The sequence below is a fragment of the Dama dama genome, chromosome 21, assembly GCF_033118175.1.
Source record: "Dama dama isolate Ldn47 chromosome 21, ASM3311817v1, whole genome shotgun sequence".
In the NCBI taxonomy this organism is placed as follows: domain Eukaryota; kingdom Metazoa; phylum Chordata; class Mammalia; order Artiodactyla; family Cervidae; genus Dama; species Dama dama.
The window spans coordinates 14,780,471-14,795,822 of record NC_083701.1 but is presented as its reverse complement, the minus strand read 5'-3'; the positions used below and the strand labels follow the sequence as shown (position 1 = coordinate 14,795,822).

The 15,352-nt window shown below is 37.5% G+C and overlaps 1 pseudogene; it reads right to left on the bottom strand.

Moving 5' to 3' along the window:
* Positions 1-589: 589 nt before the first annotated feature.
* On the bottom strand, positions 590-727 carry LOC133042930 (U2 spliceosomal RNA; annotated as a pseudogene).
* Positions 728-15,352: the final 14,625 nt, after the last annotated feature.

Sequence of the window (15,352 nt, the reverse complement as noted above, 5' to 3'; positions counted from 1 at the left end):
AATGATAGTCCAACAACATGAGTTCCCACCCAATAATGAAAGAATAATTTCACATAGAACCATGTTCCTCCAACATTGGGGATAGCCTTATGTATAAAGTGTAGGGTGATATATAAGCTTTTCTGCAATAAAGGCACATTTGGTAAGATGGCCAAGTCATTGTTCCTCCTGAAGGGAGAAAAGTACCTAAAATATATGAAAAATACTATGGAGGAAGTAAAGGGAGATAGTTTAATACCTGCCATTTTTTAATACTCAGAACACCTTGACATTGGCCCTACTACCCTGTGTAGAAGAGAAACGCTTAGACTTTCAAGGATAATCACACATTTCAAGCAAACCAGGACGAAACAAATGAAAACCAACAATATAGCCCTTCTTTTCCTTTTCCATCCAGGGCATAGCTTTTTCAAAGACTGTTTTCTTCTCACCATACAAATACTATCCATTTGCAAACAGAGAAAACAACACTGAACTGTGATACCCTACTCCCCACTACACTAGCCAATCTTTTTGACATTCAGGACATACATTCTTCCAGTACTGATTCTATTATAATATATATGCATTTTTATAGAAATGGATTTTAATAAAGTTTTTAACTTAAAATGCTTTTGAAAATAAAGAGGGTATGCGTACTTTGAGTGGGCAAGCTTTGGATACTCCATGGATCAGAAAACTAGAACAGATATTGCACTTGATCTTGGCCAAAAGGCTGAGAAGTAAAGTAGAAAACTCCTTAGAACATAGAGATCTTTCAGGCTATAAAGTAATTTCTCCATTTCCCCCTACCTTTAGTGACCCTTGTTTAATTGTTTTTTTTTTTAATTTCAATGTCAAGTGTTCCAGTTTCATCAGGGTCATTAAAATATTTAATTCACATGAGTGTTGACAAAATGATGTGCATTTTTAAAAGGGCTTTGCAGTTCATGCAACAGAAGAACTATTCTTTTCTGCCCTGGTACTAATGAGATGGGGGCTGGTGGAGCTGTCTTGATCATATCACCTGTTAGAATGACCACTCCATCTGCAGTGTTCTGTGGAGACCCACAGAGAAAAGCCTCTGTAGTAACCAGTTAAGAGTCTATTGCAACAATTGCTTTTACCTCCTTTAGAAACCCCTGTTCCTAGAGAACACACTCCTGAGGAGCTGTAATGGAAACTTTCATGACATGGGACTTCCAAGGATAATCATTATTATTACCATCATCCTCATTTTAGTAATTGTAAAATCTTGAACAACGTCACCAAAACTAGTAGCTTTATGTATGTTCTATCAAAAGAATTCCCAGTGGTTGCTTTTAAAACTATATTCTTTGGTACCAACATTCTGGACAATTGCTCCAGTCATGAGAGGGGAGTCTGAGTATGTCAGGCTCAGTTCCTGCTCCCCAACCCACGGATTTAAAGTTCCACATTTATTTCATGATATCACAAGATAAGGAGTTTCTACAGTCCCACCTACCTGTTTTCCAAAACCACCCCAATTCTTTTGTTAGCCAATGTGTATGTGCTCAGTCGCTTGGTCGTGACCAGCTCATTGGGGCCCATGGACATTAGCCTGCCAGGCTCCTCTGCCCATGGAATTTTCCAGGCAAGAATACTGAAGTGGGTTGCCTACTCCATTACTACTCCATACTACCCCATTACCTGGATTTCCTACTCCAGGTTATCTTCCCAACCCAAGGATCTAACCTACGTCTCTTGCATCTCCCGCATTGGTAGGCAGATTCTTTACCACTAGCACGACCCGGGAAGCCCCACATACAGTAAATTAGAAAAAAAGAAGGAGGCCTTTTGTACTACAATTCAAACTATAGAAGAGAAATGAAAACTCTTTTAACTTAATAATATTAATATCAAATAGCATGGGGGGAAATCCTGTAAGTGTTCTTTTGCCTATGGATGTTTGACTCTGCAAAGGAATTCTCTTCACTTTTCTCCTCTACCTACATATAACTCAAACCCTCTCAGCTATACTCAAGTGGGAAAAAAAACCTAATGAAATGGAAAGACTTGTGAGACCAGAAGAATAAGTAATGTGGCAGAGTACCTAGGAGTAGGGGAAGATGGAGAAAGGAATTTGGGAGTCAGGGGCATAGCTGAGGAGGAAGGAGGAGTTGAAGGGAGGAGGAACTCAGAGAAGATTCAGTTTGGGTCATGCCAGTTATAGCTAAAGGCTCTTGGTGCTCTCAGGAGCTGGCAGTCTGGGTATTAATAGAACAGAATAGAGAATCATTTCCAACTCTTCACTAATTCCTAGGCTCTGTGGGTTATAATAGTCAAAATAAGCCTGAAAAAAAGGTAAGACTACCTGGGTGCTAGATTCAGACTCTCAGAGACTGAATCTCTTGTGAGATTTTAGGCCAATTAACTTCCCCATTTCTCAGTTTTCTCATCGCCAAGATGACGATAAATATACTACATACATTAGCAATCCCCCATGCATGGGGTTATGTTCCAGGATCCCCAGGGTATGCCTGAAACCTCAGATAGTACCAAATCCTATATATACACCATGTTTTTCCTATACATACATACCTATGATAAAGACTAATTTATAAATGAGGCAAGTAATGGAATATCCAAATTGCCAGCATGACTACTTATGCATTTGGAAGCCATTATTAAGCAAAATAAGGGTTACCTGAACATAAGCACTGCAATGCTGAGACAGTTGGTCTGATAACCAAAACAGCTGCTAAGTGATGAACAGGCAGGTAGTGAATGCAGTGTGGATATGTTGGACCAAGAGATAATTCACATCCCAGGTGGGACAGTAAGACAGCTTGAGATTTCATTGCATTACTCAGGAAGGCATGTGATTTAAAACTTACAAATTGTTTATTTATGAACTTTTTAATTTGATATTTTTGGACCATGGTTGATCTCAGGTATGTGAAACCATGGCAAGTGAAACTGCAGCTTAGGCGGACAGGGTATGTGAGGTGCTACTGTACTTAAGGTGAGGAAAGGCATAAACAAGATAAAATATGCGAGGTGCTTAGATTGGTACTTAGAGGTCAGCGCATTTTCTCTGTAAAGGGCCAGATAGTAACTATTCTTGGTTTTGCAGGATACTGACTCTGTCACAATTACTCAACCCTATTCTTATAGTGGGGAAAGCAATCACAGACAGTAGGTAAACAAATGTTTGTGGCTATGTTACCATAAAATTTTCTTTACAAAAAAAGGTGCAAAGCTAGATTTGGCTTGCAGCTGTAGTTTAGGGACTCATAGCTTAGAACATTACTAGACATACCGTAAGTGATTCACAAGTATTATCTTTTATTATTATTATTATTAACTGATCACCAAGTATTTCCATATTTTTTTGTTTGATGATTAGACAATTGCAAAATTATAATTATACTATTATATATATATACATATGTATATAGTCAGGCATATATATATAAGCTTACAAGGTGGCTCAGTGGTGAAGAATCTGCCTGCAATGAAGGAGACACAGGTTAGATCCCTGGGTTGGGAAGATCCCTTGGAGAAGAAAATGGCAACCCACTCTAATATTCTTGCCTGGGAAATCCCATGGACAGAGGAGCCTGGCCAGCTATGGTCCATGCAGTCACAAAAGAGTCAGACAAAACTTAGTGACTAAACAACAGTAGCAACAATAAACAAAGTCAAAATAAAGAGATTACATTATACTGAGCTTCCCCATAAGATATATTTTTATAAACAAGTCCTATTTTAAAATATTTTAAAAATGAATAAACTAGACTTGGCAAAGCTTCCTTCTACAGCCACAAACGCTTATAATCTCAAATGCTCACAACCCCTTTCCATGAAGTTTCAAGTTTCAAGACTGTGTTGTAGGATGCAGGCTTTTGCACAGTTTTACATGGGTGAGAGCCAACTTTTAACAAGACTGGTTCCCCTCAACACTATCCCTACTGCCATCATTGTTACTACCATCCAGAAAATTCTCATTTCTCAAAGAAAGCACCCAAGTTTTAGGAGCTGGTTCTGCCAGCATCTCGGCATCTTTCCAGTGGGCCCATCTGTCTGCATTGCTCAATCAAGACCTAACAGCTCAGAACATATGGCTGGGACTTCTTGTCTTGGAGAGTTGAAGCTGACAAATACTTGAGAATACACAGTTGGTGTGGGACGTATACTGGCTAAAAGAAACTTGGTCTATTTGCACTCCTGAGGCTCATGGGAAAATTACCTGAAGTCCTTGGAAGAGAAGAAGAACCTTCCCATTTTCACAAGAGTAGATGGAAATGATGACATATTAGTATTATACTATTCTAGCTATACACACGCAAAGGCTCAGAAAGTTTGAAGGACACACCCCATTTGAAATTGGGATAACGTGACAGAAATTGAACTAGCCCCAACCATGCTCTTTACATTTACTTGATCAGAATGTTTCATCTTCCAACTACTCCAAGTAAGTAGGATTTTTCTATATGTTAGAATATTAAGTGTTCTGTGAAAAGAAGGTGTTGCAAGAACAAATCTGGGCAAAAACAAAGCTGGGCAAAAACAAAGCTGGACAAAATATATTGGAAAAACGCTGGGGATGGGTGCAAGGTAGGCAAATAGTTGATATCTCATTATGGGAATTTAAACAATATGACCTATTTTTATCAGGTTTTCAGGCTGTATACAACCACAGTCCTTTTAAGAACTAGTTATCCTTGAGAATAAATCAATAAACAAGACAATCATTGCCCCTGTTTTCATGCAGCTTACGGTCTACTGTGAGATTATGGAATCAGTTAGGGCCCCAGAAGGAAAGCAATAGAAACATCAAAGGGTTGATGGAGAAGTTTAATGATGAGTTTACTGAGTTATGAACAAGGGTAAAGGGAAGGACTAGAGAAGCACCTTAGGGCTGACAATGCTAGGGAGCTGATATATCCTCTAGGGTAGAAGAAGCAAGAGGAGGTCAGAGATGGAAAAACCACTACAAAACAAAGAGGGAGTAGGTATGGGAAATGAATTTTCCTATTGCTGGAACTGTTGCCTATGGCCCCCAATGGCAGGACACCATTGGTAACCAGAGAGTAAAGGAATGTGGGTGATACAACCTGTAAAGTTTAGCTTCCTCAAACATAGAGTATGGCTGACAAGAGTAGAGAACATTTTTTGTTTTTTTTTGGAGGGCATGACGAGGTGGGATGTTGAAAATAAAGAAAAATCAACTTACTTACGGTATGTTCCTAAAGTCCAGTACTCATGAAGGAGACATAGCAAACTCTCGATTCATGTTTATTTAGTGGAAAATGGTAACATGGAAATAAATGGACTTGGGAGCCAAAGCATGGTCTAGAATCCCATCCCTGTCATTTTGTAGCTGTGAGATATTGAACAATTTCCTTAAACTCTTTGTTTCAATTTCTGTAAGATGGAAATAATAATGCCTTCTTCACAGGGTCTTCATAAAAAATAAAATAAAGTATTTTTAAAATATTTGGTGCATAGGAAACTTTGAAATAGCACTGTGTTCTTTCCTTCCTTCTTCTATACTATCGCATCCTTATTACTGTAATAATTCCAGGAATTTATAGCCCAGCAAGCATAAAATTCAGTGTTGGACATAACTGGCAAATATTTTAACAAACTTAAAAGTGTTGAAAACAATCCCTCAAAACAATAGCGAAAGTAAAATAATGCTGGTCTTAAAAGAGATAAGAAAAGTAACCTAAAGATTACAGTCATCTAAAATTCCACTCCTTAAAATAGCTTTTTGATTTTTACATCAGAGCATTTTGGACAATCGTTTAAAAATGTTGTAAAAGTTACCATCCCTAGGGTGATGAATGTGCTTCTAATCTCTCCCTACCCTGCTCTTCTCCTACAGAGTTATTTGTCCAAAACCAGAATTGATTATACCACATTTCTCTCTTAAACATAGCTCCCGTGTGTATATAGTGCAAAGTTTAAACTCCTTGGTGAGACATCCAAAGATTTTCCCAATCAACCTCCAAAATATAACTCTAATCCAATCTCCCAGCACTCCACATGCTATAGATCAGCTTCCCTGAATGACTCATGCTTTGTAATACATTTTCATATCTGTGTTCCTTATTGTTTTCTCTGTCCTTACCGCCCATCTTGGCAGGTGAAATCCTGTTAATCCTTCAGATTTTAGCCTCAGTGTTGCTTCTTTGGAAAATAGGTCATTCCTACTCCTTTGTTTCCATAGTGCTTTTGTTATAACACTTAATGCTTCCAGTGTTATCATGAGTTGTATGTCTGTCTCCCTAACCAATTCAATGTCCGGAGCCTATATGTACCAGGTATAGTGAACAGCTTTTAACTGTAGAAATACAGTTAAAGTAAGGAGGAATTCATTAAGGTGGGTTTCCTGAGGAAGGTCAATGTGAAGTGAATGTTAGATTTGTAAGGTGGGGAGTATATGTACTTTAATAAAGGAGAATTGAACTTACTGGCACACCAAGGCCAGTGCTTTGAGAATGACAGAGAGCAAAGATGTTTTCATGGAAGAGCAAGTGAATAGGGTAGAACTGAGGGAGAGGCAGCAGAAGTCAATGGAAGGAAGAGTGACTGATCCTCAGTCCTTCACCTTCCCCACTGCAGTCTTCCTTGGCCACTTCTGCCCTAGGCACTGGCCCTACTTTGGCTCAGTTCTATAGCTCAATCTTCAGCATTTGTTTCGCCTATCTAGACCGATTGTTAAGAACTTTGCCTTTCTTCCTCACTAAATTATAGACATCCTGTATCCTGAAGCCACATCTCATTATCTTCAACCTGTGTGTACACGTCAGTGAGTTGTTGTTGAATGAAATTATGAAAGACCTTAATTTCCAAATCCATGGATTGGACAATAGAGAGGCTCTGCCCAGCTGGTCTTCCTTTTCTTCCTCCTCTCCCACACATACACAAAAAAGAGTTAAAAAAAACTTTTTATCTTATATTCATCAAGTGCCTGTTGTATGCCAGTCACCTTTGAGTTACTAGGGCTATAACAGAGATTAAGAAAGACAAAGTTCTTGACTTGATAAAGCTTATCCTGCCCTGAAGGAGACACAAACAATGAGTAAACAGGCATAAAATAATATGTTTCAAGACTTAATAAGTGCTGTGAAGAAAAGTTAAGTTGGATAATGATGGGGTAACAATGTGGGCATAGAATGGGAGCTATGATCTGAGATGCACATACTATGAGAAATGAAGTTACATTAAGATGGTGCAGTTAAAATATGCCAAAACCTTCTCAACCAATTTTTGAACCTGTTTATAAGCACACTTAACAAGTCCTTCTAAGGAGTGTAATTAATGGAATATAATTTTTCAGATTCACAGAGCATAATTTTTTCTTCATAGTCATGCAATATCCATTACCAATTATTTCATGAGTTTCTGGACTTTTTCTTTCATAGTTTATTAAATTACCGACTGACATCTGAAATGAGACTTGATTAGTGTTAACTTCCACCTTATTTTCTCCATAGACACACTGAGAATTAAAATTTTCTTTGCTCACTCATATCTGTTCTTCCTTCCTTTATAAAATCTCAATGTAATATTTTTGGCTATCTACAAATTTGATGAATGTCATTGAGAAGCAGGAGAATGGGAACTGTCACATGTTAGCTCCAGGATATATGGTCTTTGTATTCCTCTCAGATTATTTGAAAAACATCTGTTGAATATCTTTTATGGGTCAGCTACTATTTCACTTAATACATTAGTGAAAAACACTCAAATTTCCCTTCTCTCATGGAGCTTACATTCTTCAAGGGGAAACAGGCAATAAACATATGACATGTATAAATTGTAAGGTATGCATAAAACATGATGAGTGTCATGAAAAACAAAATACTGAGCCATGTGTAGAGGAACTGGCCGTTGTTGCTTGTGCTAAAAGTACTTTAGCACTTTACACTTGACATAGAAAGACCGTGCAATGAGAGATGCCTTTGTATCTTCAAGAGATGCCTGATGTGTTGTTCAAGTAAAAGAAAGAGTTGTGAAATATAAGGAAAGACAGACAACAGGAACCAGATCCTAAGGGGCCATCAAGGCCATTGTAAGGTCATTGGCTTCCATTGATAGCAGCTATATTCCTCACAGAACACAGACAATCTTTATCAATTTGCTTTTAATTCTAATTTGAAAATTCTAAAGTAAACACGGCTAATAAGCTCCATGATTGAAGCTATATTCCACTTTGGATCTGACAATGTGTTTTTATGTACATTCATTTACTTAATTCCCCCAAATCCTTAGGTTAATAATTCCAGTTTTTAAATGAGGCAGCTGAGCTCTGGACATGTAAAGTGACTGTTGCCTTGATATCCTGCTAAGGTGTGGAGAATCAGTATGCAACTCATATCCAGGAACATTTTACCGGAACAATGTCTATCACTTTCACTGTTACCTTTTTATAACCAGTTACATTCTTCTCTTCCTGGGACTACCTCATCTGCCATTGAACTTCTGGACTTCTGTCCACTCTATGTGGTCAATCTGACTAGGTCATCCCTATTTCAATGAGTTCCTAATCGTTGGTGTGGTTGGCAGGACAGTGAATGGGTGTGCTTCTGTCTTTCTCTCCAGTTTAGGCCCACAGCCCCATCTCTTCTGTTTGGGCTAGTCACGTTCACTTTTGTTCATCCTTGATCCTGATGCACAAGGTGTTCTCTCTGCATGGAAAAAAATTCTTCTCTTATTCCTCTCATTATTCCTATTTTTCATATCTGAGCTCAGTACTGTCCGCATGCTACCTTTTTTTTTTTTTTTAACATACCTGGGATCTCAAAAATATTTGTTCAATGAAAGAGGCTCTGGAGTTTCAATAAAAAAAATGTTAAATGAATGGATACACAGCTGAGTGAACATCTGGAGGGAGTTAAAGCCCACGTTATTTCCACAACATCCACTATTCTCACGTAGTAATTATTTTATGCAAGTCTGTGATTAGTATGGAAGAGTAAGTTGGAAGGAACCTTTGCTCAGCAACAAGGACAGAGCTGTGCACAGTTAAGCAGTTACTACATCATTTATTTTTATGACAAATATTTGATTTTAGGTATTCAACATATATTTGCTGATTTTTTTTTTCATAAAGGTAAAGTTGCAATTATGTTCTCTTCCACATAAAAACCTGCATTTGTGAAGGCAATTTACAGCTTGCATTGTATTTTCACTTATTCTAGCTCATTGAAATCTTATAAGGACCCTATGATGTGGTTGTTAATACAACATATACCTAACTGTCATTGGTTTAACTAAACGTTTTATCACTGCACCAGTGACTCAGACAGAACGCAAAAAGTCACTTGTAATTTTGCTGAGGTAAGATCTTGAAAGTCATGTTTAAGCCATTTAACTAGTCAGTAAGCCTGACTAACCATTTAAGATACTCAAACCATTATAGCTTTGTTTTTCTTTGCAAAAAGGAAATTTAAGCAAAATGCTGGTGTGTACATGAAGAAAAAATGGAAACATCTAAGAAAGCAGTGGTTCTTGGCTGGGAGCAAGTGACAGGCTATGGTGACACTGCCTAAAGTAATGATTAAAAAACAGCTTTTTCTGTCTTTTCACCATCTTAGAACAGTGTCAATGTCAAAAGAATATAATCAATGTAAAAAAAAAAAAAAAAGAACCTGTCAATGTTATACTAAATTTTGTGAGCAGGATGTAAACTTCTTAATATTTCTTTTTCTCTTTCATCAAATTCTATTACATATCCCACCAATTCTACACCTCATGTTTGAGTCCTTCTCTGACTGGGCTTTTGCTCAGCCCAGAGATCTTTGTCCTGGTTCTTTCTCTTCCCATTTTTCTGGGTTTGGAATTCCAGCTCAGAAATTCCATATTCTTGAAAATCCAGAATATGAGATTGTAAGGCTATCAAGCACTTAGCAACTTGGAAAGCAAGAGAAATTAAGATATTTTATGAGCTCATCCAGAAATTTCTTTAATGGCAGGGAGAGGGATAAGCTGGGTTGTTTTCATAATGACTTTGTCCCATTGTTCACGAATTGTGTTGAATAGAAAAGTGAATCTTTTCTTAGTGAATACTATTTACAAAGAATAGTCCCCAGTGTACAATAAAAGAAACTGATGCTTGGAAAAAATGTGTAAATGTGACACTGTTTTCCTTTAATGTTAATTATAACTTTGTAATACCCTCAAATAAAGGTAGAAAAAAAATCTCCTTGACTCACCTAGTTATTTTATACTTGCTTTGGACCTTGAACTTGCTCAAGACCCAGACATTGCTTCTATATGTTTTTCCCATTTTGCACACAATCTCTCTTAAGGGTACCCAAGCCCAACCTGGTTTTTATCTTTGCTGCTACTAGATCAATAATGTCAATTCATCATGGATGTTCCACCTCTATGACTCAAAAGGAACAATGATACATGTTCATGATTCAAAGCCAGTAGAAATGGCTTTTGTAAAGGTGGAGTTTGAATTTAGTCCTAAGCACTTGCCAGAACAGCCTGGTACATAATTTCATGAACTCTTAGACAAAAGAAAATTGTGAGGCTAGTCATTTTGATCTTTGGGCTTTTTTCTGCCTTTTCTTTTATCACCTACTTGTGTATCTAGCTATTTTATCTCTCTTTCTCTCCTTGATTAAACTTAAACTTCACCCATTTACAGAGCATAGCCTCTCTTACTGCGTCCCAAACTATGCCATTTGTTGTGAGATTTGTCTCACTCAAGGTTCTTCTACACTCTTCTCACATAGGTCTGGAAAGATAGCACTGAGTGTGGATTTTGGAGTCAGGTAGCCCAGAGTTTGATATCCAGTTCTATTGTGTGCTGTTTTTGAAGAATAAACCTAAGTCTATGTTCATCAGATAATAGATGTTCAAGTTCATCATGTAATAAATGTCTGGTTTATTTTGCTTACCCCTCAAGACCACCTGATCCTTATTACTTCAAAGTTATTTCATATGCTGATCTGTAACAGGTGTTAATTTATTCACATAACTTAACACTATCAACATTTTAACTGAACGTCTCCAAGAAGCCGCAACACAGAGAACTCCAAAGTTCTCCAACAGACTATTCTACAACTACGATGGAAATATTCTCTATTTTCCCAGTTCATTGGAACAGTCACTGACTACGTGGGAATGTTGAGAAATTGACATGTGGCTAATACAATTGAGAAACTGAATTTTTACTTTTATTATGATGTTAACTATTTAAAATTTAAATCTAAATAATTACATTGGCTAGGGCTACTGAACAGGATAGCACAGTCTTAAATACAATTTCAGACATTATGAAAGGTCCATGAGATAAATATTTATTTGAATGGACAGCTTTCCAGCACGCTTCAACTACTGGAAATCATATCCACTCTGCCTGTTCCTCAGCTGCATAACCAAAAACTCCAAGGTTGTGTATGTTTAGATATACATAAGGTTATTATTGCTATTGAATTTTTAAATATATCTTTATTATTTTCCAATTATCTGGATAGTTCTTTATTTTCTTTTGTTCAAGAAATATGCCAAATAAATCCAGGAGAGAAGCCAGTTTGGAGTTATTGTTAATTTCATTTAGCATTTGTCTCCTCAGCCCTGACTATTGTTTCTTTTGCCGCATAAATCCATTTTCATTCCTTTAATTCTCTCCGGGTAGGTTTAATTCACTATTGACGGTCTGATCTCAGCCCTTTATGAAGTCAGAATCCTGCAGTTTAGAAATTTTCCCTAGTGGAACATTTGCTTTGAATAAGGCATGTATCTCCTATATTTCTTCTACTTGGATGGGACATCATTTAATATACTACTGTTTAGACTTTACACAAAGATGTTCAAATAAACACTGAGATAAAATAAGCTAATTTTTATTTAACTTTGTGTATGCACATTTTATCAGGGTCACACATGATATGCCTTATGATAGTGAGCTCTTCATCACTGAAATTATGTAAGCAAAAGTATGAGCTCAGGTTTTAGGTATTCTAAAGGTAGGGATTTTAATTCTAAATTCTTGGCACATAAATGAGTTTGATGTTGTAATAACAGAATATCTGGAAACTTCCCTTAATAAACTTTGTTCAGTAGAGCCTCACCTACTGTGATGTTTCTGATTTCACTCCTGATTTCTTTATTTCTTTATATCTCTGCTATATTTTCCTAGATTTTTTTCAAGAAGCCACCTCCCTCTGTCAATAGCATAAATGGTTGGTCCCTCAGAGTCCTCTCCTTAGCCTTCTTTCCATATTAATCTCTATGTTTTCTTCGTGAGATTGCATCTACCGTCATAGATCTACCTGAAACACAACACAGATGTGTCCCTAAGCCAAGAACCCGATAAAACTATCTCCTCCTGGATGTCCCACAAGGGACACACATGACACATTAAAAATTCAGTTCACCATCTTCAAACTACCCAAGATATCTATTTCTCTCACATTTTCTATTTAGGTGACTGCTGTTACCATGTAACCAGTTACCTGTACTCAGAGTCTGGGAGTCCTTCTTGGCTTTTCTTCCTCTTATCCTCCTCCCAACTGGATGGTCACCAAATTCTGTCCCTTCCACCACCATTCATTAATTTATTCACTTGGCAAACATTTATTCTGTGCATGCTATGAGCCATGTAATTTTCTAGATGCTATGAGAGGAGAGGTGAACTAGACAAGTCCAATCCCTGCCCAAATGAAGCTTATAGCACATTAGGGAGAGATACAATGAAAATTAAACAGGAAATTACATAAATAAAGTAATTCCTAACCCACATGGGCTAGAATTGACCCAGCCTCTCATGAATCCTTGCTCTTAGAAAGCTTGTCAAAAATGGCCCTGAATTCTTTTTTGCACATACAAAGAATACAGACCACCAATACTTTGGAATTCTTTTCAAATAGATGACTGCTTGTCTACACAAATTGCTTGGAACCTGCTTCATTTGTGCACTGAAGAGGCTCTTTCTTGAAGACTCATTTTACCTGCAGAATTCATTCAGCCTAACCTCCAACTCCATACAAGTTTAACTTTTACAAAAGGATGCCGTGATTTTGAGCCATCAAGCACTCACTGGACAAGCTCACACCCTCACAAGGCAGCCTACTTTATTTTCTAATAAATTTGCATGTTGGAAAATCCTCCCTGAAACTCCTATCGCTGCTGATGTTCTGGAGTTAAATCACACCTCTAATATTTCTTCTTGTGACTGCATCTCAGATACTAGAAGATAATTAACTGAAGACTTTATTCTCCAAACCAACTCTTCTCAACTCTTACACATGCTTATCATGTAAATGATACAATCCTCAGATCTTACACTGGCCAAATCCTAAAGGCACTCTAATTTGTACATTCCCATATTAAACTGTATTATCCAGAACTGAACACAAAGTTTCAGATGTGATACGAGTAGTTGTGATCATGATATTGATTATAATAAAATCATAAATATTACTGTATGTTTCCTATGAGCCGCCCTTAGAAGTAACTGAATTATCCTATTTGAAACTCACTATAACTTTATAGGGGGTTTCCCAGGTAACTCAGTGGGTAAAGAATCTGCTTGCAGTGTGGGAGACACAGGAGATGTGGATTCAATCCTTCAGGTGGGAAGATCCCCTGGAGGAGGGCATGGCAACCCACTCCAGTATTCTTGCCTGGAAAATCCCATGGACAGAGGAGTCTGGTGGGCTACAGTCCATAGGATCCAAGTGACTTTTCTTCACCTCTCTATGCCTTTGTAATTTTTATTATATTTTAATCTATAGTCTTGTTGTTCAGTTGCTAAGTCGTGTCTGACTCTGTGACCCCGTAGACTGCGGCACGCCTGGCGCCTCTGTCCATGGGGATTTCCAGACAAGAAATACTGGAGTGGGTTGCCATTTTCTACCCCAAGGGATCTTCCTGGGTCAGGGATCGAAAGTGTGTCTGTGTCTCCTGAATTGGCAGGTGGATTCTTTACCATTATATACCACCAGGGAAGCCCAATCCATAATCTTAGAGTACTACCTCATAGAGTTGTCTTGAAGACAAAATGAGATAATTATCCATCAAATACTATATAACTAGGATAGGAGTTTTAAAATGTGAACTTTCATTATGATTGCCATTATTGTGCCATGTAATATTCAATAATCACTAATAAATGATTTATAACTGAGATACTGAATCCTAAGAAATCAGAGAACTGTAGCAAATGACAATTTCCACAGAAGTTCAAAGGTCTCTTTACTCTTAGAATGTAATAGGATAGGCTATGTGACAGAAACAATTCTTAATTTTTAATGTCTTAAAACAACAATAACAAAATGTTTATTTCTCATGTATTTTATGTTTCCAGAAAGGCCTTTCACTGGGGCTTTCCTCTGTGTGTGTGTATATATATGTGTGTGTGTACACTCAAGGTCCCAGAAGGATGGAGGCATCACTCTCTTGTAGCTGTAGTCACCCATCTGGAACATGTTGGCATGCTGATGGCTGCACTGGGAAGCTCTCCACAGCTCCAGCCCACAGTGATTCACTTTTCATTGCCTGGAACTAGTCACCTGGTTCCATTAAACTGCATGGGAAGCTGAGAAGTAAGTCTTTCCTGAGCCCAGGAAGGGAAGAAAACTAGATATGAGTAAAAATTATCAAAGTTAGGATGACCATACGAAACTATTTGCTGTGACAGTCTCAGTCTACACCTATTATCCTGGTTTGAATCATAATCTATAGTTACCCTGAGTAATGTCAGCTCCATCTTCCTACCTACACTATTAAGTCTTTTTGTGAGAGAGGCTTTCCCTCCCCACCCAATAAAAGCAGACTCCCACTCTTTCTCTATCATATCACCCTATTTCATTTGCATCACAGCCCATATGACAACTTCTTTGTTTGTTTAGCTATTGTCTGTGTATCTCCATTAAAATGTCAGCTCTATGAGAACAAGATCCTTTTCTGTCTTGTTCAGAGCTGTCTTCCCTGTTTCTCACTCAGCATATGTGTATTGAGTGCAAGAAAGAATGTTTCATTTTCCTCAGTGCAACATTAATAATTGGAAAATAAACAGTAAAGCTACTCTTACCCTAAAGGAAAACTAAAAATATCTGGTAACTGCAAGTACTGATGAGGAGATGGAGAAATGGAAATTCTCATCCATTGCTGTTGAGAAATTAGTTTGGTAAAATGACTTTGGAAAACAGCTTTCTATTTCCTAGTAGAGATGATCATGATGTGCTCTTTCTACAATTTAACTTCATTCTAAAGTAGAGAACCCAGAATATGTGCACATGTGCAACAGAGCACATGCACAAGAATATTCTTAGTAGAAAAAATATTCATCTAAATGTTCAGCTATAACAGAATATATGAATAGATGTTCATGTCATAAAATATTAAATATCAGTGAAACCAGAGACACCACAGATAAATA